Source organism: Camelus dromedarius, chromosome 10 (assembly GCF_036321535.1).
Source record: "Camelus dromedarius isolate mCamDro1 chromosome 10, mCamDro1.pat, whole genome shotgun sequence".
Lineage (NCBI taxonomy): Eukaryota > Metazoa > Chordata > Mammalia > Artiodactyla > Camelidae > Camelus > Camelus dromedarius.
The window spans coordinates 33,188,436-33,213,421 of NC_087445.1; the positions used below are offsets into that span (position 1 = coordinate 33,188,436).

The following is a 24,986-nucleotide window of genomic DNA, read 5'->3' on the forward strand; positions in this document are numbered from 1 at the left end:
CTGGCCCAGTCACACAGGCTGTGAAATTTCAGGCAAATTATTGAACCTCTCTCTTCATCTGTTTTTTTCACCTGAAAAATGGGGATGACCAGTGCACCTACTTCTTAAGAGAATTCAGTGCACTCATACAAGTAAAGCGGTTGGGAAAGTGCCTGGTGTATAATGAATGCTCAGGAATTGCTGGCTACTATTGTTAATAATAATGACCTTTCTTGTTGCTGTTGTTGTTACCAGCAGCTCCCGTGTAAGAGAGGCAAAGGGATGACAGGTGCGGGCCCAGGACTGGAACGCTGGAAGGCAGCAGTTCTTGGTCCTGTCTGAACGTTAGAATACCCTGCAGAGCTTTTAAGAATATCATCACTGGAGTCCTGCTGTAGACCCAGCTCAACAAGTGTCTGGAAATGGGGCCTGGGTGTGAGCATTTTGAAGCTTCCCAAGTGATTTGCATTCTAATTATGATTCCCTCGGTGTCCAGCCTGACCTCTGCCCAGCCCAGGGTAGTGTAGAGGGAAAGTTGTGTGGTGAAGCTAGAATGGACTTCACCCCAAGGGAGACAGGGACGTCATGGTGGCTGCTGCAGAGGAAACAGGAGCCAGTGTTCCAGAACAGCCTCCCCATCCGTCCTCTGGCTCCTGTTTCCTGTGCATACTGCTCCCAGCCTCGCATCTCACATTCAGCCAGATTGTCAGCTGTAAGAGAGCCAAGGCCCACAGGAGGTCAGAGGCTCCATGCAGCCAGGCTGCTAGGAACCCCACTGGTGTCTACCTATCAGGGATGGATTGTGTATCACCAGTCTCGTGCCTTTATGAATCAGTCCCCCAACAAAGACTCATAGAGCATCTTCTGGGGACCAGCATTGTGTGCCAGGGGACCAGAGGGCAGCAGCCAGATAGTGATGTGGCTGCTGTTGGAGAGTGTGTTGTTATTGTTTTGTTTGCCTTTTCTACAGGAGCCAAAATTCAGGCTTGTTTAAGTGGTAATTGACAGTCCTTTCTTCTAAGGAAGTTTCTCTTGGATTTGCTGCCAACAGGAAGTGTATTATTCCTCCGAGCTCTATAGCATTCATTTATCGAGTGCCCACTCAATTATGAGGCATGACAGAGTTTGCCATCTAAAAGAGGAAAGGCCACTTAATGATTCCTAGAGTCAGAAGTCTGGCGTAAATGGAGAGGCAGATCAAAGAGTTAAGGGGATTCCATTGTAATCAGAGGCACTTTTAGCAGGAGCTGGGCCTTCTGCTGAAATCTTAAAGGAGGCTTTGAAAAAGTTGTGTGGGAGAGAAAGTATGTTTTTGAACTTTAAGGGGTGGTGAGTCTAGCTGATCATCTGATAGGATAACAAAGTGCCGATTGTGGTGGTTTTGTTAAACTTCGGTGGGAACAGACTTGAGACCTGGTAGAAACTGAAATTCTATTTTGAGATCTTCAGAATTATTTCCCCCACCGCAGGAGAAAGTAAACTCTCTCCGAGAGTGTGTTTACCACAGTCATTTTCTGGGTCTAATTGTTTTTCTGGATAGATAATTCTTACATGTGAGGGAAAATAAAGAAGCTTCACCCTTTGGGAAAGATTTTCTTCTAGAGTTGAAGAAAGATTCATGGTTACTGAGCCCAACTGAAGGACAAATGATGGTTAATGACCCAAATCAGACCATGTTCTTTGGATTTGCTTTGGGAAGAAGATAACAGAGGACCATTTGGAAGAATAGATCGGAGGTCTTGCATAGATAGAGGTGAAGTTGGGAGAGGGCTGGGATTGACATGAGGGCACTTGGGAAATGAGACATACCTGAGACTTCGTCTTTCTCCAATCCTTGCCTTTCATCCTCTTAACCGTAATACCCCGATATCACCTATACGCTTCTTTGCAATCAAAACTCACTCCTTTCCTGCCATAAGTAGTAAGCACCTGGAGGGCAAAAATTATGACTTAAATATTTGTAGGGTCTGCCATGTTTATGAAATTGAATTGGAAAACAGGAACAGATCTTTCCATCAGTTTCCCTTGGCGAACTCCAGAAGGGCACCTTTCTGTGAACAGGTGACTGAAAGGAAGATGGGTCATCGCTGAGTTTTCTCTCTTCACATTCCTTCACTCCTCTCCTTCATTTGCCAAAGACGCCAACAAAGAACAAAGAGGTGAGGGAGAGACAGTGGACTTGCTGGCACAAAGACTCTTCAAAACACTCAATGGAAAATCTCTGAAGGTCATGGAAGATCTTCTCTTCCTTTTATAGTGATTCCAGAGTGCTCGCTAGGCTCGTGGGGCTGTTTTCTAAATATGAAACAAGAAGATGATGGTTAGGTCTTACGTAGCGTGAGAAGAATGCCTTGAATTTGCGCACTGCCTTCTTCTGAGAAGGTTCAAAGTACTCTACGAGCATGACACCGTTACTGCCTGGGAGGGGACTGTGAACAGACTTTCAGGAGAATGATCCCCCTTCAGCAGTTTGGAGGAGCTCACGCAGAGGTCAGCCTCCTTACTCAGCCTAAGCAAGTGGCCCAGAGGGGCTGAGTTCTAAATCTCACATAGAGAGAAACGGCTGTTAATGCTAAACATGGCTAGATGATGTCTAAGTTGCAGTCTCCTGAGGAACTCTACGTCCCCTGCTTTAGGAAGGCACACTGTAAGGTTTTATCCTTTCTTATGGTTTTTCCCGAATGGCCATGCTTCAATCTGGCTTCCATCCTCTTTTTTTTTTTTTTTTTTTTGAGTAAGGCAAAAATCAAATGACTGAACAAAACAAGAGGCACCAAGAAGTACTTGTGTTATCATGTCCACACCAAACCGGCTCACCTCAGTAAAACCTGGAGTCTTCGAGAAGATTCCTTGAAGAAAGAAATGAAAACATCATAGTCCCCCTATAGTTTTGATGAGGCCAAGTGCAGTCGTTAGAAATTCTGTTAACTTGAAGGAAAGAAGCAAACACTGTAGTTATTATTTGTTTTTCTGTCTTGGCAAGGAAAATTTCATCACCTCCAATACATTTGCTTATTTTTCTTTCCTTCATTCCACTTCCCAACCCCTGCCTGGCCTTCTGCCTGGTTTCTCTTGAGAAATCTCCGGAGGTCCTGACCATGACTGCAATTTCACAAGCTATGAAGAGAAATGGAACAGTGCCTTGTGGATCTGATATCATTTCCTCCAATCAAGGTCCGCTTCAGGGGAAGATTCACTGGAGAAATTATTGGAAATATTGCAACAAGGATTATTGAGAAATTGAAGGCAAAAACAAGAACTGTTTATCAGGAGGTCAATCTCTCTTCAGCTTGTCTTTCTCTCCCGACAGGTGTAACACCCTGTCAGACAGAGTGACTGCTCCATTAGAATCTCTATTTTCTTAATCACTGAAGTATCCCTGGGAGGAAGTGGTGCTGGCCATTCACGTCTCGCTCAGCTCTAAATACTCGTCCTGTGTCCAGACCTGGCAGTGAGCTTGTTGGGTTTATAATCACAGCAGCAAACACTATGCCCTTTTGTGTGGTTTGCAGGATTTGGGGTGGACTCTTTGTGTTTCTCTCCCCAAATATTCCCTTATTAATTTTAAAAAAAAATTGGGGGGGTATGGTGGGGAGCCTTTGCTTTATTTGGATTGAATAAGATACTGTGATGGTTTGTGGCCTTTATTTATTCAGTTGACCCTTAAACAACTGGGGGGTTGGGTTGCCCATGCCCCCCTCCTGTCAAGAGAAAAACCTGCATATAACTCCTGTTGACCAGAAGCCTTACTGATAGCATAAACAGTCTGTTAGCACGCAGTTTGTATGTTATACGTATTACATGCTGCATTCTTACAATTAAGCGAGCTAGAGGAAAGAAAATGTTAAAAGCTTCACGAAGAGAAAATACACTTCTAGTGCTGTACTGTATTGATACTGTAAATTCACATCATCTGCTTACACGATGAATTGTCTGTTAGTACCTGCATAGATGTTGTCTAATATGATACAAAACACTGTTGGTGTTACATGTATTACTAACACTAGTGTCAAAAATGAAAAGAAATTCATTTATTTACAGGTGTCATGATTCATGCATTGATAACTAAGAAGCAGCAATCCGACTGCTTGATGGTAGCCCGGTGTAATTGGTAGGATGGCTCCACAGTAGCCCGGCCTATGCACTAATGAATGAATCATTATAAGATTTTTGTGGCATATTCATAATACAGTTTTGGAAGTGTTGCCTCATTAAAAAACAAAAACAAAAACACTTATGCTGATGATAGGCTGATGAGCGGTTTCTCCAGTTAGGAGAGAGGCACACTGTATGGTAATGTAATTCTTTGAAAGCAAAGTTATGAAACAGTAAGAAAATGAACACGTTATTAATTTTATGTTAAATATCACTCACCTTATGCCCATGTAAGGGTAGACCTGTGCTGGCATTTGGATTCAAAAACTGGGGTTGGAGTCTAGGCTCTGCTGTTCACCAGCTCTGTGTCCTTGAGTCAGCTCCTTAACTTCTTCTCTGCCTCAGTTTTTCTAACTGGGGAAAGGAGACAGTTCTTGCCCTGCCTCTCTCTCACAGCACTTGACGTATGAAGGAGGGGGTTGGGGTAAGTACATTTGCGTAAGGACTCTGGTGACCCTCCAAGGAAGGAAGGGACCAAAATTTCAGCCCTGTTTCCTAGGAATTGAAGGTTACAGAAACCTCCAGGGTGGGCTGGTGATCTAGTGCCCTGGGAGGATAAGGAGGCCTCTGTGAAAGCACTCAGGATAGAGAGACGTGTTGGGTGTGAACAGTGGTGCAGATGTTGCCTTGTTGGAGACGCAAAGGGTCTTGGCCTTGAGCAGATGGCTTGGGCGGGTGAATCTAAAGAGACGGCAGATGGGAGCCCAAGTTACATTTGACGTGGGACACCCTCAGCTGAGATGACTCTGAGTAAGGACCCCTCCTTCTTCTTACCTGAAAATCCACGTTGTGTAGGCAGGAGGTTGTGCTCTGTTTGGTGGGAGAAGAGAGTGGGTCTCAACACTGTCAGTTTCCCCTTTTAATAAGAAATATCTTGAAATATCCCTTCTCTATCTTGAAATGAAAATCATAGATAATATCACATATATACATAATTTGCAAAACTAATTAACCTAATGTCCCAAGTATAGTATAAAGGAAAAAAAGGAATGGGAATCAATGTGTAATAAAGCAGGAAGGCCCAACTATGCCGGAAGACAGAATAGAAAGCCAGGAATGACACATGTAGAGCCTCTGAGCGCAGCGGCCACGTGTGCCAGCTGATGCAGGGACAGAGGGTGGGAGACTGTCATATCGCAGTGGCTTAGCTGTAAGTGGTATGATTTTCTGAAATGGTGAGCCACAGCGGGTGGTGTTCCAAACACACACAAAAAACCCCAATAATTTACCCTTTAGTGGACATGGCGGCTGCATTCCTGGAAAATTCAGTATGTGTTAAAACCTTGCTGAGACATTCTGTGCTTATATATAAATCAGGATCCAGGCTCAGATAATTATAACAGGGGAGAAACCCTCAATGCCTGGTAGAATATTTTTGGATGTTTGACTCACGTGGGTCATTTTTCTTTTTTTTTTTTTAATTGAAGTATAGTCAGCTTACAATGTTGTGTTAATCTCTGGCATACAGCACAGTGACTCATTTATATGTATTCTTTTTCATCATAGGCCATTACAAGGTATTCACTATAGCTCAACACCTGTGCTATGTAGTGGGACCTTGTTATCTATTTTATATATAGTGGTTAGTATATAGGTCATTTTTCTTGATGAGTAAGATATGTCACTTGCTTTTTGGGATGTCTAGAGTTCCTGGCACTGCCCACTAAAAGCCACTAACACACCTTCAGTCATTGTGACAACCAAACTGTGCCCTTCTAATTCTAAAACACCCTCTAGGGGTCGTGCCATTCTCATTGAGAAGCACTAGGGCAGAGGTCCAGCTTACCTACACTGCTGTGGAGACGACTGGAAGTGACCAGGCCTTCCAGTGAGGGCGGTGATGGCCAGTGACCTTATTGAACTTCAAGGGACTCTAGGTGTGTTAGCTTGACCTGCCATAACAAAGTACCTTAAGCTGGATGGCCTAAGCACAAGGAATCTATTTTTCAAAGTTCTGGAACTGGGACGTCCAAGATAAAGGTGCCAGCTGATTTGGTTCCTGGTGAGGGCTCTCCCCCGGCTTACAGATGGCTGCCTTCTCTTTGTGTCCTCACATGGCAGAGAGAGCTCTGGTCTGTCTTCCTCTTCTTATAAGGACATTAATGCCACCATGGGGGTCCCACCCTCATGACCTCATCCAAACCTGATTATCTCCCAAAGACCTTACCTCCAGGGCTTCAACATATGAGTTTGCGAGCGATGCAAACTGTAAGTCCGTAACACCAGGTTTCTGGCCTAACTTTGTCTTCCAAAGCCACTGTCTTCTTTTGGAAGCTATTATGGTCTTCTGGGATCAAAGGAGCACATCCGAGTTCTGGTTCTAGGGGCTACCTAGGAGCAAGAAGGGTTCAGAGACCTCTTGTTTGTGAGGAAGTGCCTGGGGAGTTCTTAGATCTGTTGGGGTGGGCAGGCACTGGAAAGAGAATGTAGACTTTCTGCTCTTCTGGACCAGTAGAGTCCCAATCAGGTCATGTTTAAGAGTGTGCACTGGGAGTCCGATCTGGCTTCGGGTCCTGTTTTAGTCATCTGGGGGCTGTGTGTCCCTGGACTAGGTACTCAGTGGTCTGAGCCTCAGCGTGAGCACGGGCGTAGACCTAGCTTGAAGGTTGGTGGTGAGGAGTAGTGAGATCTTCAGTGAAAAGCTTTGCAGGGCACCAGGCCTGTGGTGAGAACTCACTCCATTTAAGTGTTTTTGCTTATGGTTCTTTGAGGACTTATTTTTGTGGGGAAGACAACAAGTCATAACTGAGGCCACATAGAACAGCCCCGTGACAGGGTACAGCTCCCTTTCAGCCAAAAGCAATGCTAGTTTTTCTAGAGAAATTTTCTAGAAATTTTTCCTCATTTAAGGGGGAAACCAAGCCAGCTCTGGATAATATTGCATGGAATGTTTTAAACATGAAAGCAAATATCTTCTCTCTGACCCTTAATAGTTACAGGGATTCCTTCTTAATACTTCATACTCAGACCCAAGGGACCTCTGAGTAACTAAGGCATTGTGACCATCACACAATAACCTTTATACACGGGAGGTCTATGCAGTGGCAGCCTTGGAATTACAAGTTTGCATACCTCATGCTGACCAATCTCCAGCTGAGCAGAGCTAGAACCTTTTACTACTGGGTGGAAAGGACCTGGAACATAAATTCATGGGATTCTGCTTTATGGATACTCTTTCCCTAAAAAGCAAATATTAATATGTGCTTTTGTTGATGCAAAACAAGCATCAAGGTACTCTCATGCACACTCATTTTCCTGGGGCAAACCACAGAGAAAAACTGAATGTCTTTAAGGAAAACATTTTGCTAGCTCAGAACTTTTTTTTTTTAGTATAAGTACAGTCAGTTACAATATGTCAGTCTCCGGTGTACAGCACAATGTCCCAGTCATGCATATGCATACATCTATTTGGCTAGCTCAGAACTTCTTAAAGAGATCCAGCTTTCTTACGGAAACAACCCAGGATTCTTAGAGAAAATACTGGAGTTTGGATAAGTCGTCTTCTTTTCCTTTATCAGTGTTGTTTTCCCAAAGAAGATGCTAGATTTTTTTTTTTTTTTTTTTTTTTTTTGCTAAAGAGTGAAAGGAAGTTCTGATCATATGCTTCCATCATTCCATGGGCACTTTTTCAAATTTTTTTCCTCTATAATATGAAGGCAAGAGCTTTCCTGATAACTCTCTTGTTTTGGAGACTTTAAGACAATTTGAAACATAAGAATACAAAATATAATGAGAACTAAGGGGAGAGAGAAATAAGGCAAGGTTGGGTGTAGAAAATGTGTGCCTGTGGGATGAAAATTTGGTTCTGGGATTCCCAGCAACCGGGGAGAAGGGGAATCTCTCATTTGGTTACATGATTTTTTAAAAATAAAGTTTCTTAAAAGGAGCTCAGTTGTCCCTGGCACTGAGAACAGAATTAAGTTTTCTCACAGGGGCTCATAAAGAGGATGTTTTGAGCTCTGATGGTTGGTTTCCTCAAATGCCCCACAGCGACTGCCACATAATGCTATAGGACTGCTTTATTGAGCATCCCTCATTGTTGGCATTTTGCCAGCACGTAGTTCTGTAAGGGGAAAGAAAGAACCTTCAGGCAATTCTCCATTTATCCTATGTATTTGCAAATGAACTTTTGCAAAATATTGAGCAGCAAAGAGTTGGAGGTCACCTCTGATGAGTAACTGGAATGCAGTTCTTTGCAGATGCGAAAGTGGCAGAGCCACAGAAAATGAAATAGTTTGATAAGCTGGAGCAGAGATGACACTGCTTTGTAAATATAAAAAGGAAAACCAGAGATAAGGGAGCCAGAAGAGAAGGCCACCTACGTCTGCCGGTTGAAGGGCAAGTTCATCAGAGAAGATGCAGACAATTTGGGGGAAGGAGAAGAAAAAAATGGATGGTAATTTTATTACCTTAAGATAACTGCTATTAACACTTTTGTCTATTTCCTCCCCCTCCATCATGGGTAATGTTAACACAATCAGAATTTGTGTATAATTTCACATCATTTTTCATTTAACTAAGCAGCATACAATAAGCTGTTGTATTTTATATTACTGCGGCATGCAGGGTGCCGTGCTATAATTCCTACCACGGTTTTAGGCCTTCCATAAAGTGTTATGTACCCACATGCCATGAGAAGGCAACATTTTGGGAAAATTAGGAAAAGAGGTTGTGTGAATGGATCTGCAATCAGTCAAGAGACCAGGGTGGTACAATTTGGCAAGTTTTTTCTCTTTTAAAGTAGCTTTTCCAGGAGCCCCTTTTTTCATGGTTAAGAATTTTTTTTTTTTTTTGGAGGGGGGACAAATGATTCAAAAACATTATTGATTATAGAGTTAGACACTGGTGTTTACATTCAAACTCGTCCCCATATACGAACACTTCCCACTAACCTCCTGCTCATTTTGTTCGATTTTGTGTTTCTCTCTCCCAGAAATAAAACATCCCTGATGCTTAAATATAGCCACAAATGCACTGAATTCGTGTCCTGGATGACCTCTGGGCTCAGATCTTCCTTTGTTGACCTCGTATAGATTTCTTTATGCCATTATTGCATTGTTTTGAAATGTGTCACTGTTTTCTCTGCTATTTTGAATTCCCATCTGTTCCAGGAAGGGAGACATAAATGCTTTTTCTTAAATTGTGATAGTTTTGTGCTAGCCAGAGGCTGGGGTAAAATCCTACCTTCTCCCGGGACTGAAGTATGACTGTCAAGTGCGGAGGCTAAGCCTTTGCATTCCTGTCCCATGTGGGTTATAGACACCAGACCCAGCGTGTGTGTGGTTGCTTTGCTCTCTGACAGCCTCACAAAGTGGGGGCAGGAAACCTGTCAGTAGCTTGTCTCGGACAATCCCTTGTGTACCATAAGACTATTTCTTCTGAGGCAATGTAACCAAATGTGACTCGGACCTTCCAAATGCTTCCCTTCCCGATGAATGAAAGTAGGCATCTGAAAAGACATAATAAAATTAGAACCTTTCAATTGATTTAATTAAGGAGCTGGGATGAATGAGAGGATGTATTTTGCCTGCAGTTATAAATCCTCCCCCATTACCAGTATTCAGTTAATGAAAGGAAACAATCAATACATGTTTGGGATTTTTTTCTTCTCTCCAACCTCAAAAATTTTATGAGCTGCTGGTTTTGGATGTTAAAGTCTTGTAAGGGGGGGAAAAAAAAACAGCTTTCTTACAGCAAAAGGGAATAGACTTTTGTGCTGCTAGCGTAGCAGGTAGGCTGTCACCAGATGGTATGCTGGCTGCCCACGCGTCTGTTTCAGGAATGCAGAGGTAGTAGAGGGCCTTCTTTATACAAAAGGTCAGTTTCCTGACAAAATGATTCTGAATTCAACTGTAAAGTGAATTCTTTTGTCTCATGGGCTGATATTCTAACGTCAGAGGAACACTGCCATTTTAGACTACACGAATGAATTCAGAACGTGTGATGAAAGGTTCAGATGGTTACCAGGTCCATGCAATTCTGAGAACATCGATGGAAATTTACCTGTTGACAATAATTCTCTTCTCTCCTTTGGAGCCTCGGGCAGCACTGTTCCTGGAAGGACTTCTCAGAGTCCTTCTGTGGATTCTAGGAATGTCTGTCTCTATATTCGTGGCTTCTAAAACTTCTTCATTCTTCCTTTGGCTTGGGTACTTGTAGGGTCCTCTGCAGAGCTGGGGTTCAGTGTCAGTTTACCACTAGGTTCACTGCTAGCCATGCAGAGCCTTCGTACATGAATGTTCCCCTGATCCACTCACTCCCATCAGCCTCCCTGCTTCCTCTCGCTTCCCTCTCGAGTCCTACCCCATCCTCTCTCTCATCGTTTTTAAAATTTTCTTTCTCTTTATTTTGATTCATTAAAAATGTTGAAAGGCACTGAGCATAATATAGCAATTTATTTCCACCATGTAAAATTTATAATTGACATTTCAAACTCTAAATTCTTTTAATAAGATAGAACATTACAGATAAAGTTCTTTTTGATGCGTCGGTCCCAGATTCTTCCTTGCCCTTCGTATAGATAACCCTTATCCAGTATGTATCCCATTGGGCAGAACACTCATCTGCTGGCCCCTCTCTGCCTGCACGGTCATGTCCACTGGAGCTTCACAGAAGGCCGTCCTCTTGCTTTTTGGGTTGTTAGTTTATCAGGCATAGATGGGGGCTGAGGGTATCCCAGAAGCAAATTTAATAAACACCCATTCCAAATCATATGGGAAGACAAGCGGATTGAGTGGCCCCTGGGGCAAACTCCTGAGGAAGAATCAAGTGTAGGAGACTTGAGCAGATGCAGCCAGGTCCTTTGAAGCCCCGGGAGATGTTCTTGTTGATTGGTGTCCCTAGTCTCCCATCTGTACAAGCAGCTAAATCTTTAATGATGGTCCCTAATTTTCCTTTTCTTCCCGGGAAACCTAACTTGATCTTCATCATTCCTGACCTCATTCTTCATTCTTGGTTCCTTATGGATTCTGATGTCAACATTTCTAATCCTGGCCTCGTGGCTGTTTCCTGATTCCCCAGCTGTGTGATGGTTTGGCTTTGATGTTCTTCAGTCTATCCCCAAGTTCTGCTTAATTTAGTTGAAGAAACTCAGCAGTGGGCTCTGGTACAGTCTCCTCATCCTGACCCACCAGAGCATGCTGGGAGTCTACCTAGCTAAGACTGGACTTTGTCCCTAGATCGGCATAGCTTTTCTCCCATTACTGCCAACTCTCAGGTCCTTGGGGGTAAGTGGGGACCCAGGCAGCAAGGCATCCAAATCTAGCAGTGTCAGGGAGCCTGAAGCCTGGAGCCTAAGCTGTCAACATCAATTCTAGTGTCTAGTGGGCAGCCTTCAACCTACCAAGACAGATCTTAGAGGGAGCGAGTAATGTTAAAACGGGCCATCGTTCCAAAGTTCTCTTCTGGGTCTCTCCTCGGTGTTGAGTCTGGGACCTGATGCCTGACCTTTCCAGCGCTCCAGGAATTGCTGGCAGGCACGTGGAGACAGACTGACAAGGCTGGGCTCCTGACAAGGAGGGGGGGGGTCCTTTCCTGCTCACTCCGCCACCTTCACTGTACGAGCAGTGGTCACACGAGTTTTTTATAAGCTTGTTGTCGAGCTTCTCCAGCCCTCCCTTCTTCCCTTGGCTTCTTCCCATTAATTTTTCCCTTCTTTTTTTGCCTTGACTTATGGGTCTGTTTGGCCTTCTCTCTCATGCTGTATCCGGTTAACTTGTCCTCTCGGCTGGTGAATTGTAGTGGCACATAAAACAGGGAAATGGAAAATATTGATCAGCCTTGTCTAAAGCCTGCCAAAATGTTCATCACCCCTTCTCACCTTCATCAAATACCAGGGAAATAATATGCTGTGTAATAGACTCCAACAGGCGTCTGAGATTCAGCTCTCATGCTGTGGATTGTATTTACTGTGGTGAAAAATTTTTTCTTTACAATCTATAGAAAATAATGCTATAGAGGAACAACTCTCTTTATTTTACATATACTATTTTTAGTGTTCTTTGGTCTTACAATGCCCTAGCGATTGAAGTTGTGGTCTGTGTGGAAGTGTAATGGACTTCTTCTCTGTGCTGTTGTACCATCTCTATTTAAGGTGGAGTTAGAGGATTTGAGGACCCTCTTAACTGTCCCTTTTTCATGCTTTTAAAGGAAAACAATACCAAATAACATCAAACATCAAACAATGCAAAACAAAATTTTCCTCATCCTTCTAGATACTGGAATATGCTCGAGATTCATATTACCAGCCAGACCTCTCAGTGAGTTCCTCTTCCTGGTAGCAGCAAGAATATTGGGTCCAAAATCAACTACACATCAGTGAGAAAACTAAATTTGAAAAATAATAATAAAAATAAATAAAATGATACAATTTAAAAAAAAAAAAGGGGGAAAGATTATTGGGTCTAATAACACTGGAGTATCTATGGCTGTCTGGAGTCTAATGCTAGTTCCAGCATTTACCAGCCGGGAGACCAGAGGAAAACCATCTAACCTCTATGAACCTCAGTTTTCTCATGTGTAAGACAGGAGTTGAGTAAACACGCCTATCTTGGGATGTTGTGGGAAGCAGAAGTGGGTGAAAGGTGCTTAGCAAAGAGGTTGGTATAGAATCAGCACTCAGATGTGGCTGACTCACCTCGGCCTCCGCTGCTCCTCCCCTCTCCTCCCCCTCCTGTAGTGGTTGGCTCTGTCCTGGGGCTGCCTGGGGTTGACCTCGGATCCACCCATTCTTGTTATGTCACCAAACCTTCCACTTTACTGAGGTTGTTTCTGTATCTGGGAATTGATGGCGATGGAGATGGCCGTGGTGATACACTCAAGTTCAAGGTTTACTACAAGGCCTGGAGCATAGTAAATGTTCAATAGTTGTTTGTTATTCTAACGTGATTTTTAATATTCTTTCAAGGATCAAAGTCTTAGATCCCTGCTGAAGTTCTGGCATGCTGGCAGAATTGAGCTAGGGGAGGTGGGTAAACTTTATGAAGTTTAGAAGCATAATCAGTGACTTTTCAGAGAAGATATACTGTCTTGGTTTGTTCCTTTAAATACAAGTAAATCTCAAGGGATCTCTGAGGTCCCTTCAGTTCTCACTGCCATCCCCCTTCCCCAGAAGATGACAGAGAAATGGAGCTGCCTTAGGCTCCTTCACAGAAGCTGCTGTTGAGGGCTTGGAAGGAGGGGAGCTGCTAGGCCTGCCAGGCAGCATGTAGGGTTTCTCCCGGCCTTCTCCACACCCCTCTCCTCTCCCTCCAAAATATAAATAGATCCAAGCAGGGTTACCACTTGGGTGTTGTCAGCCAGCACTGCATTTGCTGTTTGACAGTTAGTGGGAGTTAACTGACAATTGTTTGAAAGCAAGGACAGGACCTGGGCGGGGCGGGGCGGAGCCAGCTCAGTACCTAGTGTAGAGCAGGTGGGAAGCACGCAGGTCCAACTGCCTGTTTTGTAGGTCTTCCCCAACTCCTTTGCTGGGCCTGCCTCAGTGACAACATTCAGCCCATTGTCTTTGCCCTGAGCAGACATGGGCCCTCTGACCACACCGGCTCCGGGTTCGGCGCCTTTCATGCACTGATTTGGCTGAACCTAATCCGCATGGTCGATAATATCCCTCCGTGTGTCCGGAGGTAACTGCGTGTCCCTACCCTCTAGCATAGTCAAGCCTCCTGATTTCACCAGTAGCTCCAGTCTGGCGCTCCCAAGCCGCTGAGAGAGAGCCCTTTTCCTTACCCATGGCTGCTAAGCTGATGTAACTGGTCCTCACCCGATAGTGCTAACAGCATGGCACTTCTCGGTCCACCTTCTCGGCCAACGTGGCAGCAACCATTTTTCTCTGGAGCATCGTGACTCACACCAGATTCTTGTCCATACCCAACAGAGCTTGTGCACATTTTCTGAAATGGTTTAAATTAGGGGGTTATGTAAGTCATTACCCCAAGTCATCAAAACAGCAATTAACTCAATAACCATGACATTAAGCCAGCTGTTTTTTTTTTTTTTTTCCTGCGGGAATGTGAAATTGGAAACCAGTGCTGCAGTGTCTTCGCTCAGCCATGAGCTTCCATGAAGCAAAACTAAATACTGCAAGTGTAAATATTGTAAATATTCGCGCTCAAAGGGGCAATGGGCTGCCTCTCTTTTCTGGGGAAAGGATCAGGGGGACAAAAAGAGAAGTACAGAGGAAGGAGAGAAAAAGGAGGAGTATACAGTTCTGGAGGAATGCCTTTATAAATGAATATCCACAGCTCTCCTGTGTTGTCTCTTGTATCATGGATTATCTGGTATAGTTAACACATGCAAAAACATTTCTGGTTAAATTCCTCCTAGGGGAATAATATCTTTGGCAACAGTGATATAGAAAATTGGGGCTAACTGCATTAGACATACTGACTGTATATAGTTATAGTCTCTGAAAATTACATTTTTGAAGATTAAATTATACTTTTCATGAAATAGAAGAGCTAATTTATAAAGACGCTATGAAAGCTTTCTTAAAAAAGTATTTTGAGCATTTCTCTCCAGCTTATTCGACGTGATCATTTAATGATAAAAACTTAGGTTTTTCTTCAAACCGAAAGCCCTATACTCAGTGAACATGGCAGTAATCAGACTTTTCCAACCAAGCGAAGGGCCCACGAATACTACAACTAAAGGCTTTGAAAAGTATTTTTTTCCCTGATTGTAAAATTAACATGTGTACATAGATTATCTGGAAAAAAAAGAAAAGAAAACTATAAAGAAGTGAACATTATTAATGTAATCCCATTATGAGACTATTGTTAGCACTTTTTTGAAGTTTTTCTTTGAAAACATCTTAACACAAAAGTGTCAGGCTAGTTAATTGTATGTATTACTGGATATTACTAATAATAACTAATGTTGCATTTCAATCATTTCAGTATATCAATCAACATTTGATTCTTTGCCCATTTCTTGAGGACATATTCTTAGAAAGGGAATCTGTTTAGGCATCTGGCATATTGCCAAGTTGCATTTCAGACAGATGATACTAATTTTCACTCATTAGTCAAGTTTATGTGTGTTCTGACTTCACTGTACCCTCAACACCATGGAGTATTGGTTTTTGATCCAGTTTTTCTCAACTCTGGCTTTCACTTTGAAATCAATGCAAGAGTTTTAAACAAACAAACAAATAAACACAAAACAAACCTATACCTGAGCTCTACCCCAAACCAATGAAATCAGAATTTCTGGAGAGTTGGAGGGCCGAGGCACCTGTAAACGTAAAAGCTCCCAAGTGAGTCTAGTTGATAGAAGGGGTTCAGAACCACTTTGCTAATTGAGTAAATGAGAAATATTCTACTTCACAGGCCTTTGATCCTACAGCACATTAGAATCTAGGTAGGGTATATTTGCCTCACGAGCTTGAAAAATATAGTGGGAAACTATGTTCTGGCCAAAATATTTTGCCGTAAGTGGATTTTTACATACTTGGAAAAAAATAAGGCTATTTCTGCAGCAAAATAGCTGCCCTCGCTCCACTTTTCCTTACATCTCACCAATTAGTTTTCAGAGAAGTTTTGCGGGGCCTTCTCTACTTTTCCCTGTTTCATCTCTGGACTTTTAATCTCCGAGATTCCTTTAGGAGTAGTGTAGTTTCGTTGCCTTTCTCATCACTTTTCAGTTGTTTATCAGGTATTCCATTTATGTTGGCATTTTCTCTTTTTTAAAATAAATTTTTATTGAAGTATAGTCAGTTTACAGTGTTGTGTCAGTTGCAGGTGTAATGCACAATACTTCAGTCACATAGGAACATACATGTCTTCGTTTTCATATTCTTTTTAACCATAAGTTACTACAAGATACTGAATATAGTTCCCTGTGCTCTACAATATAAACTTGTTGTTCATGTTTCAGCATTTTCAACACCAGGCCGTGCATTGTCCGTTCAAGGGTTTTTCCTGTATCTTCGTATGACATTATTTCCCCATCTTATTTGTTGTTTGGTAAATAAAAATGTTAAAGAAGATGATACATAGCCTGATCAGAATCTCAAAGAAGCCCTGTAAACAGTCTGGTCTTTCAGGTTCTGTGACGCTGCAGACGTGTTCTGGGTTGTTGGTCCAGGGAAACCTCTTGCACTCATCCTGTTAGGGTAAGTTGATGTGAAATAGTCTGGTCTTTGGTGAAATGTTTTCCTGTGTGTGAGAAATAGGGAAGGGAATGTTTCCTTTGCACTTCTAGTGATCGTAGCTGAAAACCAGATGCCAGATATTGACGTAATCTCCTTAAAGGCTCTTATTTCCTCATTTCTATCTTGCCCCTGGCCCCACACCTCACTCTTTCCCAAGAAGGAGAACTCCCTTGCCCACATCCCCAGTACTCACTTTTTCGTACTCTCTTGTAGCCAGGAGTGGCCACATGACACACTTTTGTCCAATTACATGCAAACAAAATTATTTTGGCAGCTTTGGGGAAGCGTTTCATTTTCCAGATAAAAGTACAGTCATACTGGAACCCCTTTCCCTTGCTTCTAGCCTTGAATTCAGATGTGATGCCTAGATTTTGGCAGCCATCTTGCAACCATGAGGTAACAGACCCAAGAGAAAGACTGAGAACAGCGAACAGGGCTCTGTTATTATCGAGCTGGTGAACCGACACCAACTATTGCCTGCACCCACACTGAAAGTAAACATACTCTCAATTGAGTCAATGTTAGATGGGTTTTCTGTCACTCTCAGCTGAGAATCTTCACTCAAATATTAGTCAGTGTCACATTTAGCCATCGATTGTAGTTTGCTATTTTCTCTTTCTCCCGTATAACAGCTGAATGTTAAAGGCCAAGACCGTTCCTTAGTGGGACAAGGCCTAGCTGTCTTGTTATCTCCCTTCTATTCTCTTCCCTCTTGGGCAGTGGTCAGATTTGGGCCATTCTTGGGCTAAGAATTGGAGCCAGTCACTGCTTCTTATTGTCTGCCTCTGATTATGTTTCTGCCTATGCCAATAGGTCGGCTTGCTTTAGACATAAGCTATTTAGGCTTAATTCAACTAGAAAAAAAATGGGAAGTTATTGTCTATTCCAGTGTCTTCAAGCTTTCACCTTTGACTTCGGGCCCACAAACACATATAATAATAGTTACCTGCTTCCTTTTTGCTCGTCTTTTGTGGATTTCTGTCTTACAGTCCTGGTAGTGTGGGGAGGCTGATATCTGTGGCAGGATATTGGTACCTTTTGCTCTAAACACCATCTATACTGCTCTAATTTGACACAATTTCCCTCATCCTTAATGACTGAAACGGTTTTGGTAATGAATGTAATTTGAGGTTACATCTATTTATTCTCTGCTGCCAAATGTTATGCCAGTGCTTTAATTGGTTGTGTTAGAGTGAGCTTGAAGCCGTGGATATACAAAGCAATTAAAATGTTTTGGCATTCTGCATCAATCACTGAAGCATCATAAATTTTTGATTGGCTATGTGATGTACATATTTACTGAACACAAGTGGATGTGATTTATATGCATTCAACTAGGGGATGGCAAAGAAGATTGCAAATATGTTTGAGGTTAAAGAGCGATATATCAAATGTCCAGTCATGGCTACAATAGTTAAGTGCTGAAGCAAGTGGGAAAATAAAGGTAAATTTAACCTCTTTCCTCTAATCACCACGAGCTTTATTTCAAATGTTTAGCAAAGAGATTTTTAGGTAGGTTTTGCGTTGTTTTCTAGCTGTTCACTATTTGTTTCTAATAAATGTGTTGGAGTTTATAGACCTGGTCAGTATTTTGCCACTACACTTCCATCATCTTAAGTCTGTGGAAGTACCATGGAAAGCCAGGTATTTACAGTTCTGGGTTTGAACTAAAATGCTGAAACAAAGACCTGGTTTATTTGTAACCAAGGATCACCAAGTTCATCTTTTTTCAGATGTAATGTGTACTGGACCATGAAAACAGCTATGACAAAGAGCTTTCTTTGGAGCCTAAGTCATACGTAATGCTTGCTCAATGGAGCATCCTCTTTACATAGCCTGTCACCATGATTCTAGCTCCATTTGATTGGAACAGAGACTGATCATGGGAGGAAGCGAGCCTATGCAGAATGTAACTTCCCAGCAGAGTGCCCAGGAGAAGGGTGTGGAGGAAAACCCAGGCAGGTCCTTTGCAGAGGGACACATGAGATCACTTAGTGACCTTTCCCAGAAAAGGCTCTTACTAATCTGTCTTTACTTTTCACTTATTCACATTCAGCTTCCTTTGTGGCCAGATAACCAGGTGTAAGCTTTAGCCTGACATCTTGGTTTGAAATATACAGAAGGAATTTTTGTGATCTATCCTGTACCCCAGGCTCATTGGTATATTCTCTGCATGTTTCCAGGTGAGGGCTAGATCGGGTAGTGAGTAGAGGAGAATAGGTCCCTTTTTCAACTCTTCTTGTCCTTCTAGAGATGTTCTCACTCCTTTTTATCACTCAGAGGTGGAACCAAAAAAAAAAAAAAATCAGACTTAATTCTAGAAACCAGCTGCCAAACCTTGAAATCCCCCAACCTCAGGCCAGACAGTAGTGATGGTCAGCAGCAAAGGAGCAGTGTTGTTCCCTGCCAACACTAAAGTCGTTCCTGAGTCTTCTCCATGCTCTCAGGAAGTAGACAAGTAATAGTTACCTTACTTCTTTATGGACAGAGAATTAAACCTCTCTACTTCAGGGTCTCTCATTTAGACCCCACCCCATGTTCTCATTCAGGCTCTTGGCCTTTGTTCTGTTCTTGACTGGTCACGGAGGAAACTGGCCAAATTCCAACACTCCTGGTTGGCCTGTGAGTTCTACGCCTCTGTTCCCTGTCTCTCCTTGTTAATTATCAGCACGGACAACCCCCATGTGGTAAGACTCAATAAAATTCTCTCAGGCCTCAAGCGATGAGGACAGGAACTAAAAAAAAATCTCTCTGCCGTGGAAGCTAATTGTGTATTTTTAATTAATTGCTCCAATTAGTCCCACTCTTTTCAGTTACACTGCCCTATAACAATGTCAGCCAGGATGCTTCTGCAAGTGGAAATTGCTGTAATGGGCAGGTACTCATCAATTAAAACTCTTACTAGTTGCCGTTAGCTTCTCTTCGTGTTTTCATGGTGACTCTGGGAAGTATGCGAAGCAGCATGGATGTAGCCTTACCACCTCTAGAATGAATGGCACCGATCCATTTCCATCCCTATAATTTTGATAGCTTCTGTATTTTAGAGAAAAAAGCAGTTATCAAAGATAGTACAATTAATGATGAAATAATTGAAAAAGATCCAGTCTTGTCCCTTTGTTAATTATATTTTGTAATGTAAAATTTGACAAACAAGTAATAGTAGCAGAGGACGGTGTATAGTTAAGGTTTTGGAGACAAATGACTTTCAAAGATTTAAACTAAGCACTTTGGAAGCCTGTTTAACATATTAGTGATGTGAACATTTGTGATTAGCATATTTATTTGGTCAATACAGCCTGGCTTCTTCTGGATCACAGATAAGAAAGAAGAGGTTTGGCTGGTTTTAGTTACGTATCTGGGACTCATGTAACTTTTTTATCTCAAATGTTCAGCCTTTTCCTTCTGTAGCCTGACATTGTGCTGTACATAAAGCTTGCTTTCGAATAGAGCTAGTGCAGCATGAGAGTGACTGTATGATTATTTAATAATTAGAACTCTTTCTACCACAATCTATTTTTAAACATGGGATAAACTGTTATAAACATACAGTACGGTATATGAGACATATAAATGTAAGCTCAGTGGTTAATCAGGAAGTAAATATCCACGTAAGCACAGCCAGGTCAAGAAGTGAAATATTGACAGCAGCCCAGAAATGCCCCTCATGTCTCCTCCCAGTCTCTCCCTTGTCCCCTCAAAAGGCAACTACTTTGAAGAAATTTGATTCGACATTCACTTTTATGTTTTGAGAAGAGGGCTGTTGGTCTTGTTGCTTCTTTGAAAGCATTTTTCTTTGTACACGAACTGCATTTAAAATTTCTTTGTATTTGATTTTCCCCAGTTTTCCTGTGACTTGCCTAGTAAAGTCCAAGGCAAGGACTTCTTTATTTATCCTACTTGGAGTTCCTAGGGCTTCTTGAATCCACAATTTATTGCTTGTTATCCTTTTGGAAGATTCTCAGTCACTATTTTTTAAAATGTTACTTTGGACTCATTTTTTCTTTCCTTTTTCTCTGGGATTCCAGAAGTATGTTAGAGCGTCTCCCTATTTTTCCCTACTCTCTTACCCTCTTTAAAAAGTACTTCCCAACCTTTGTCTCTTTATGCTGAGTATTTTTTCCTTTATTTGCTCGTTCTAGTTCGTGAAGTCTCTCTTCAGTTGTGTACAAATTGCTCTTAACTGATCCATTGAGGTCGTAATTTTGGTTACTGCATTTTTCAATTCTAGAATTTCGACTTCTTTTTCAGTTTGAAGTGTCCTTTAAACATAATTTCTATTCTGTGCTGAACTCACAATTTGGTCTTTTATTTCCTTGAAAGAGTAAGCATAGTTTTGTTTTTATGCTTTCTATATTTCATTGCTATTCATGACATAACAAACTTTGAAGAATGTCAAGAGATGATGGGATATTTCCCTAGACAGCGGTATTCAGTGTGCTCCTGATGTGGCGATGACAAAAGAGCCAACTAAGATTCTCTTTGGACTGGTTCATAGACTTTTTTCTTTTTATCATGAAAAATTCACAGTATATACTAATGTAGAGGGAAATATATGTGAACCCACAAGAATCCATCACCCACTTTTCACAGTTATCAACCATAGTTATCTTAAACTCATGCCTGATAAATCTAGTAACTGGACCTACTATAGATCTATTTCCATTGTATGTTAGTTCTGCCGTCTCCTGTTATGTCTTCTTGCTATTATTATATTGTCTTTCTGAAATTATATTGAAAAATTGTTTGCAGAAATAATTTGATGTCTAGGAGAATTCCTTTCTGCAGGGAAGATTTATGGGTTTTTTTGTTTTGTTTTGTTTTGCTACATGCCTGGAAGTTCTAGCATCTGGAATCATCTTAATCCAATTTCAGGGATGAAGATGATTCAAAGCTGAGCTGAAGTAGCTGTAAGAGCCAGTCTCCTTCTGGTTCACTCTGTAAGGATAACCTACGCTTTCTTACTAAGCCCAAGACTACAACATTTGTGACTTTATCTCCATGAGACTGCCAAATATGCTGCTTAGCCCTTTGGCTGCCTCTTCCTGAATTGGTAAATTCTGTCAGAAGGAAAACCCAAACACTGGACCTTTACTATCTTGTTAGCTCTCCAGTGCAGTCAAGCAGAATGTGTGTATGTATATGTATACGTGTGTGTGCCTGTGCATTGGTTATCCTCAGCGAGAGGATTAGTCCACATCTCCCGGTCTACCATTGCCAGAAGCAGAAGTGTATTCCACATATCTTAATCTCTTATCCTGTAGTCTTTTATACTAATCATTTTAAAAGCGAAAATTGAATTGTAGTGTACAATGATTGCTTCTGGATTAATTGATTTCTGTATCTACCGGTAAGAATTCATTAATCACTGTTTCTGTAAACTACTCTCAGATCCTTTTTCCCTCTGATTTGTGTCACAGATACAGGCTCTCACTCTTTGGCGTCCAAGTAGGTGCACCAAAAGAGGGCAGTGGTCACAAATTGGAGAGTGAGAGTTGGGCAGAGAAGTCAGGGTATTCTCACCTCTATTTGTCCTTCCTTTGATGGATCTGACAGTAACTGGATTGCCTTCACGGTTCCAGCTCTTACTGGAAGGCTCGGCTTCTGGGCTATGGTAATACACCTCTGACCATCCTTCCCCCACCCCTAGGAGTGGTAGAGGCGTCCTGCTATTGCTGACTTGTGGGTTGTGTACTCCTTTTGGCGTCTCAATCCTTCTATCACTGTGTAATCATTTACCATTAAATTTCCACCATGTAATAATTCCCACTGTTTTAAAGACCTAGTGTAGTTACTTGATCTGTCTATAGAGTTTTGTTACAGTACCAAGTGTATAATACACGGTCTTGATCTTCAGGGAAGGTGCAGTCTTGACAAGGAACAAAAGACGTCTGTATATGAAGAAATGCCAGATGACCATGTGCTAGGTGCCGGCCTTAATGATTTACGCAAAAAGGCCAAAGTAACTCAAGGAAGGGAGAAAGCCCTGGAATCCTCATGGCCTTTTGATAAAGATAAGCCAGGCTGTGTGGTAGACAGAACAGGAAACTCTTCAGGTGAAACTGAAGTAAGAAATTTCTGGAAAACAAAATCCTTGTTCAAAATCTCTATGGAAAAGTAGCTTTCGAAATTATTTTCCATTCAAACCAATGGCACATATGGGTAACCTGGCGATTCTCACGCATGCTTTGAAAAATCTTTAAACTTTGAAACACCTTTAAAACTGTTTGATGAGATGGCGTTTCCAGTCTCACTCTACACATTTGGTCTTGCTGGATCATAAACTTGAGCTTGACTGGAAATTACCCTGTCATTCACTGCAAATAAGCTCTGTCATTTCCGATGCTATCCACAGACAACCAATTGAAAACTGAGCAATGAGTGATAGTCTGAGCGCACTTGAACAAGTACATAGTGTTCCAGTGAATAAGGGTGCATGACGAGTGCATGATGAAATGCTCGTTCTAAGCCAGGATGTCACTGTACTTTTGTGTGGACTGAGGCATTTGAAATAAGTTGGGAGATAGAAGGTGCAGTGTGAAGCCAATCACGTGGCTGTGGATTGTCACTCTGGAGCTCATCTTTATTGTGCTGCTGGGCTGTGGTCACGCCCCCTGCTGGGGGAGGACCGTGCCTCTTGTTTGCTGTGTACTACCTCGTGCAGTCAGTGGAAAGAGCATTGAACTTGGAGTCAGATCTGAGTTGAAGACCCCCCTCTGATCCTTCTTGACTATTTGTTCTTGGGGAAAGGGTTTAACTTCTTGAGTTTTGCCTTCCTTATACGAAGAGTAATGCAATCTCGTCGGGGACTGTTGTAATCATTTAGGTGAAAGTGCTTAGTAAACTGTCACGAATGCAGCTGTTTCTTGCACAAACATTGGAGCTGCCCCACTAGGTCTAAGCTGCTGTTCTCGGCCAGGGCTGAAAATGCCCTCGGGGAGATAGTAGGCATCCAACAGCACTTCCACGTAGGACCGTGTGCTTACAGTACAGGCAAGGGAGTCACGTGATTTTCTTTCTTGCTTTTTTGATTTTTCATTTTTCAATTGCCACTCCTCAAATTCTGGCACTCAGCTTATAGAATATTTGTACTCCCTGTACGTATTTCCCTCACGATGTGCTTGGGTCTGCTCCAAAGGTGGGAGTTTGAAATAAGTAAATGACCTCTTTATTTACTTTATAACTAAGCTCTATTTTCTTTCCTCTCTTATATCCGAGAGGCCTCATAATATATACATGGCATAAAATGTACATGAAATAACAAGTCATTACTCGCAAAGTACATTTTTTTTCCCTCTCCAGGGCCTTACGAGCAGTAGACAATCTTCAAATTTCATCTCCTAAGCAGGTTCCTCGTCAAGTATTCCTTGACCCCATTCTGTTAAGCATCTTCACCACTCACTATTAAGCCATCTGCTAAAAATCAGGGGTAAAAAAAAAACAGCTCAAGAGAGCCCCCCTCCTGGCCTCCCTCCTGCAAGCTAACAGCAGCCCCCACCCAGAACAAATGCTAAATGTGGTCGGAAGTCATACTATTTACTCTCAGAATAATAGTCTTTTGCAGTTTATGCTTATCTTGTCACCTAACCACAGTAATAATATGTTTGACATGAACTGCTTACTAATTATGTTTATTATTCCAGAGGTTTTATTAGCAACATTCCTCCCTTGCCCCCAATATTCCCAAACTCCCAAACGTCTAAAAATACCACCTTAACTATATCCCTGAAGACAAAATAAATTTCAGCATACACATTTTCTATTTGCTTCTCAGCCTCACTCCCACCCTTGCCAGATCTTTCAACCATTCACACCAGAAAATGCTAGAAGTCAGAGAGACTATCATCATGGTTTCTCAAGAACACCTGTCTCTGAATTTAAGAGGCTTTACAAGTCTTCTCTTAACTCAGATGTGAGAGACAATTGAACACTTTTTCCCCCCTTCTTTAAAAAAAATTATGGTCTGTGCAGATTTTTAATTAATCAGTTTTCAGCTATAAGCAGCCTAGAAAACAAATGTAAATACTGCATGCCAAAATTTAACTTGGAATTTGAAAGGAGATAATGCAGACACTTGAGCAATCAAAATAAATGAAATAGCATCCATGGCTTACATTCAAACTTTTATTCTAAGCAAAATTGGGTCAAGCGGTTGACAGTAGAAGTAGGGAATCAGGAGATGGAGATGTGGTTGTTCCGTGAGGCAGGCAGGTCAGGCTGCCATAACAAAACACCATAGACAGGAAGGCCTAAACAAGGTGGCTATTTCTCCCAGTCCTAGAAGCTGGAAAGTCCAAGATCAAGGTGCAGGCCTGTCTGGTTCCCAGTCCTCTTGCTGGCTTGCAGGCCTTTCCTTAGAGCACGCGTACAAGGAAAGAGAAGGAGCAAACTCTCCGGTGTCCTTTCCTATAAGGGCACTAACCTCATCGTGAGGGTTCCCTCCTCACGACTTCATCTAAACCTACTTTCTTCCTAAAGGCCCCACGTCCAAAACCCACCACACTAGAGGGTTAGGGTTTCAACATATGCATTTTAAGGGGACAAAATTCAGTCCATAGCACCCTGCTAAAGTCAGACACACCAGCAGCAGCCAAAAGAGAAAGTAACCCCTTGATAGGGAGTGATCAAAGAGAAATGTTTGTAACCTTTTATTTTTAAGAGTGACCACTTGGTCCAGGAAGGTGTCACTCTGTGGAGGTCAGTG

The 24,986-nt window shown here is 42.1% G+C and overlaps 1 long non-coding RNA gene across 9 annotated transcripts in view; it reads left to right on the plus strand.

The window, feature by feature from the left end:
- The window catches only part of LOC105100271 (uncharacterized), a 243,631-nt gene that overhangs the window by 123,043 nt on the left and 95,602 nt on the right, over positions 1 to 24,986 (plus strand). The window contains exon 1 of one of the 9 annotated variants that reach the window (XR_010382652.1): positions 5,003 to 8,530. The exons of the other annotated variants lie outside the window; for them this stretch is intronic. This is a non-coding gene — a long non-coding RNA (uncharacterized LOC105100271). Of the gene's footprint in view, positions 1 to 5,002; positions 8,531 to 24,986 lie in introns of those variants that run through there. 9 annotated transcript variants of the gene reach the window in all.